The sequence below is a fragment of the Parasteatoda tepidariorum genome, chromosome 3 (assembly GCF_043381705.1).
Source record: "Parasteatoda tepidariorum isolate YZ-2023 chromosome 3, CAS_Ptep_4.0, whole genome shotgun sequence".
NCBI classification, from domain to species: domain Eukaryota; kingdom Metazoa; phylum Arthropoda; class Arachnida; order Araneae; family Theridiidae; genus Parasteatoda; species Parasteatoda tepidariorum.
In genome coordinates, this window is record NC_092206.1 from 989880 (window position 1) to 995647 (window position 5768).

The 5768-nt window shown below is 32.8% G+C and overlaps 1 protein-coding gene across 4 annotated transcripts in view; it reads left to right on the forward strand.

The window, feature by feature from the left end:
• Window positions 1-5768, forward strand: part of LOC107442432 (organic cation transporter protein) — a 45766-nt gene that overhangs the window by 8730 nt on the left and 31268 nt on the right. The window contains exon 1 of one of the 4 annotated variants that reach the window (XM_043051028.2): window positions 3154-3289. The exons of the other annotated variants lie outside the window; for them this stretch is intronic. The gene's annotated coding sequence lies outside the window, so the exon portion shown is untranslated. Of the gene's footprint in view, window positions 1-3153; window positions 3290-5768 lie in introns of those variants that run through there. 4 annotated transcript variants of the gene reach the window in all.

Genomic DNA, 5768 nt, shown 5'->3' on the forward strand with positions numbered 1-5768 from the left:
ATTAAACATATTTTTATAAATCCCTTAGAGCATGTGTGGGATGCATTAGGGAGACGTCTTGCGACACGACAGTATCCTCCTGGTAACACCCATCAGCTGAAAGATGCGTTAAATGAGGAATGGAGACGTTTACCCCAAGAACTCCTGGATAATCTGATGCTTAGCATGGAGAGACGATGCCAAGCAACAATTACAGTAAGGGGGGGGGGCATATCCCATACTAGGGCAAATCTGCCAGTTGTACTTACGCTTCTTCAGGCAATCATGTGTAACTCCTTTATATGTCAAATAAAGCCTTTTTTTGTTCCATACCCTACTTTAAGCTTTATATTCATTTCTGCGCCATTATTCTTTTACCATCGTTTAAGTACAAAATAATGTAGGGGAGAGGGGGGCACATGTGAAAATTTTTTTTTATTTCTTCATTTTTCAAAAAATATCATCAATTTCTCACAGTAAGGAAGTCCATATGTTTAAATAGTATTTTCTTTGTCTTATGGAATTTTTTGAGATTTTTCAATAAAATATTTCTCTACTTTATGAGAGTTTAGAAAAATTGCTTAAATTGTTCACATGTGCCCCTATTGGGGGCACATGTGAACATGCCTGGGGCACATATGAACAAGATTAAAAACACAAAGCAATCATCACATTTCAAAGAAAAAAATCTTTAATATAACAGATATAAATACGCATTATACTGAAGGGGTTGTGGCTAACTAAGTGAATTTAAATTGTACAACAGTACTGTCAGTAGGAAAATAATTTTTCAGTTGTACAATAATTTTTCCGCTGTTGGGTTTTTCGCAACTTCATGTTCCTCAGAAGTTGTAATGGGCCTTTTTCTTTCTTCTCTAATACTCTTTCATGCCTTTTTTTTCTTCTTTTTTTCTATCTTTTCATTTGTAGCTTTAGCAATTCCATCTTTTTCAGGTGTATGAGTTAATATGCGTTATGCGCGATCAACCATTTAATAAAAAGAAAAAACTTTAAGGAAAAAATTAATAAATTAATTATAGAAAATTAAATAATAATAATTTTAAATGCATACATGTTTTTTAAATTTATAATATCATGAGGATAATAATCTTAATACTATGTAGGGGCGCATGTGAACTGTTCACAACTGCCCCAGATGTTTTGTTCACAAGTGCCCCATCTTCCTTCTTAAACCTAACTTGCAAAATAAAGAATTTTTAATTGAGTAAAAAAAAAGAATAATTGTCATAAACTTACCTAATGTTCATATAATGGTCTGCAATAGTTAATTTTAGCTTATTAGTGGATTTATACTATGCTTTCACTTGAAGAAGTGAGTGATTATAATATATACAACACCAGCTGATACAAAGAAATTGTCAGAATAGAACAACAAAATGTCTCATTGCCTCGAAAGTTTTGCAAAAAGTTAGGACTAGTACTGCCATCAATTGAAAATTTTTCAGGATTTTTTATTTCAAATCATATTGGTAAAACATATCATGTTCACATCTGCCCCCTGTTCACATGTGCCCCCCTCTCCCCTACATCATATTCAAATTTCATGTCAATCGGATGATTTCTTGTAGAGTTATGACAAAAAACGCACTTGTTGCTTAAGTTTTGCACACCAGTCTATTTTATTTAAGAATAGTCTAAAAAAATTTGAATTTTAAGGTATACAGTTTTTCACATCATTTTAAAGTATCTAATTTTTAGAGGTTAATAATATTTAGAGGTTAAGAATCACCTCGGAGAAGTTTGAATTGTTAACAAAATATTATTTCAACTTAAACCTTTTTATTCATTTTTCTTACACTTTTCTTTCTTTTTTGTATACTTACCAATTTTACGATAAAACGAAACACTTTACGCGTTTCTGAACGCTGAAATTTAGAATTGTATGCTTAAGAAAAAATCTGTAAACTGCTTGCAGTTTCACATTAATCTTTGAACATAAATATAAACATTGAATTTTGCACTGCGTAACCAAATCTATGAATTAGAATTTTATACAGAGAAAAGTTTTATTTTAAACTTTAGTCTTCAAAAAAAGAGTATACAAGGTTAGTCGGAGGCAGCGTATCCAATGAGCAAGCGAAGCGAGTTTGGATTGTGAAGCAATTCTGAGAGTTGGTCGTGCATAGGGCGGAACCTCCTACCATTTCTTCTTTTCCTTCTTACTATTATCGCCCTGCAGTGGACTGATCTTAAAGAACCGGTTACCAGTAGAACACCGAAGTCAAGCATCACAGATCAATAAGCGGGTGGGTGACCACTTTGATCATCCTGCTCAGGGACCATGGTGTCGTTAAATTGTTCTACCGTAAAGTGCTTGACTTTGCACGCAGGGCTACCAAAGCAGGGGAGCCATCCCCTCTGCAGATGGCATGCCTCCTCAAGGATGTTTCCCAGACCGTTGCCAATAGTCCATTGTGCAGCTCTAATGCGACGTCAATAAAGTACCTATCGTACTACAGTCAAACCCTGCTACAGGGAATCTTCGAGTCAGTTCACTATAACCGGGAGTTCAGTCTATCCGTACTGCAAAATTTTTAACTCATTTTTCTAAACAGCTCCCTTGTATGACACGTTATTTAAATAAATGACCCATAAACAGAAATACAAAAATGATTAAGAAACAATGTGTAGTAATAAAAAAATGTGTTCACTTTAATTTTTTATAAATAAAAAAGTTAGGAATGGGAAACTGAGATTGAAGAAGCAAGCAAGAAAAAATGCTTATGACTACAATGGATGGTTTTAAAAATCGGTCTTTTGTATTTTAAGTAGAAATTTCAAAATGACCAAAAAATGAAGCGAAAAAAAATCAGTAGAAGACATACTATCCTCTCCTCTTTTGGTTTACTCTATCCACAAAAAATTACATTATACGTATGTATAGCAAGGCACTGGAGCGTACATTTCATTCACTCTATCCGAGAGTTCGCTATAACGGGGTTTGACTGTATTATCGATCAGGAAATATTTTAAAAAAAAAATTAAAAATTTATATCTCCTGACAAATCTCCGAAAACGAAATATTCTTGATTATGAATCAGAAAATCGTTAGTTGAAGAACTATTCAAGAAATTCTTTAAAAATAAATTTGTCAGCAAATAAAGGTTTGAACTGTAAATAAAATCCGAAAATAAACATGTCAACGTCTTCAGATAGTGTTTATGATAACATTTAATCAAGAGTTGAAGTGGAATGACTATACAGAGATCACTTATCCTTGCTCTATAAGGCCTGTGAGCAGTTGTCATTATTAATTGTATGGCTATTTTCTCTTCAATATTTATGTTACGTAAGTATTGAATGTTTTCTTTCACTTTTCAAAGCGTATTTCTGTTCATTTTTTTCTGCTTTCACGAGTAACAAAATAAATGTTCAGTTAATTTTCCAAACGAAATTTCTAGCGGTTTTTTTTTCTTTCTTTTTAATTCGACTGTTAAGTCATAACCGAAAACTTTCTTATGTTTTTTTTTGGATGGTTAAATAATTAAAAAAAGTGCCAAGTAACAATTTAAAACAATGTTAAAACTAATGTTAATTAGCAGTATTTTTTTCAAATCGACTGTTAAATTGTAACTGAGTACTTTCGTATGTTTTGTTTCATGGTTAAATAATTAAAGAAGTGCCAAATAATTAAAAAAGTGCCAAAAAATAGTTTAAAACAATGATAAAATTATTGTTAATTAGCATTTTTTTTTTAAATCGACTGTTAAATTATAACTGAATACTTTCTTACGCTGTGTTTGATGGTTAAATAATTAAACAAAAGTGCCAAATAACAATTTAAAACAATGATAAATATTGGAATAAGTAAACAATATCATTAAAATATAACATTCACTCGTACGAAAAAGAGTAGAGAATTTAAAAAATAAAAATTGCATTTTAGGTTGCATAAAAATTATTTGTGGTCACCCTATATGATGCCCACAAGAAACTAAAATGATCCGTAATAATCCCCTCGCTTAGTCCCTCAAAACTCTTTTCAGTCCAAAAAAGACTGTATTTTTCTGTTTTTATAAGAGCTTCAAAATGTTCTCGAATGCCGTATTTCGGGTCCCAGAAAGCTCTCGCCTCCCCATGATTTGATCCAAGTTTAAATCCCAATGAAGGCTGGTCGATAAGAATTTTACTTCCGGTGAGCATGGACCCCAGTGTTAAATATTCTCTGTGATAAACGGATCATGGGTAAGAGTCCCCTTGTCGCATGGCTAACAGTAAGAGGTTTCCTTAAGTTTTTCTTCTCCGTGTTACGCAAATGCTGCTCAGTTCCATTAAAACGTCCTCCACAAAGGAAAATTTGCTTTAATTCATGAATCAGAAGTTGCCTCGTCTCCTGGTTCGGGTTCTAAATGACTAGGCTATGGATTGATAGTCTTAAATCCTAAAAACGGTTCAACTGTTTAACGTCGGTTATAAACAAAATGTTCCGTATTGTAATTTAAGTAATGATATTTTAAATCGTTGTAAAAGCAGAAAGGTAAAATCATTGGCACACCGGTTTTGGGGACAATCACTCCCCTGGAGAGAAAAAACAGCATATTGTGTTCCATTAAATGAGAGCAATATTTTAATTTTTTCCATCATTTTTTCCAATTTTTGAGTGAACATAAGATTTATTTATTTTGCAATTCAAGCAAGTTCTTGCATACTACATTTTACAGGTAAAAATGCGAGTCCCTTTAATTCTAATTTTAATTTCCAAAGAAAAAATTCCTCTTCGTGTCAGTTCACCTCTTCAAATCATTCGGACGGAATTTTACAATAAATCTGAAGAAACTTGGAATATAAAAAGAACACAGGTGGAGGTAAAACCACTTTTATAACAATATTATCTTTTCTAGCAAACACCGACCGTTCACCGACCGTTCTTCTTTTGTACTGGAGCAAGGTTTTAAATTAAATCATTATTTGTAATAAAGATGCTTCTCTACCATTTCTTTGCAAGTTTTCTGTATATTTGAAAGCCATAACCACAAGTTAAGGAAAGCAATAATTAAGGTACTTACGCCGACGGAAACATCCCATGCCATCGCAATTCTGCTTCGGTAGCCTTCCCTCATCATCCCGAGTCAACATGTATTTATTTATTATTAATTGAGACGTTTCGTTTTATTACGTTTTTAATCTGCCTGAAGCAACAACAATCTGCTGTTTGGGAGTCTGCTAGATTGTGGGACATTTGTATATACGATGACTGCTGAATTTAATTAGAATATCCTAACACTTCACTAGAAAGTATCACTTTCTGTTGTCCCTTATTTTAAAAACTATCATACAAAAACTAATATTTAACTTTTTTCGTTACCAAGACCGGGATATACATTAAATGTTTTTTGCTCATAAAAAAAAAATATTACAATTTCAGATTAAAACGTGTGTATTATGTTTTGTTTCACTTCTTCGTATTTATTAATGAAATTTAAAAAATAGGTTGATTTTTCGCGCTTCCTCCAAAAAAAGAAAACATTGGTAAGGTTAACGAGGACCGATACCGCTCACCCTCGGGCCCCTACTCAGGCTGATCAAAAGTGGTCACCCATCCGCTTCCTAGCATAGCAGCCAGTGATGCTTGACTTCGGTGTTCTGTTGGGAACCGTATCTTACCGATCTGCGGGACCCATAATTAAGGAAAAGCATATATATATATATATATATATATATATATTTTCCAAATACATAAATGACAATTTGAAAGCTTATGATACTTTTTTCCTGCAACCTGTCGATCGAATAAATTTTACGAAAAGTTTGAACTTAACTGCTACTCA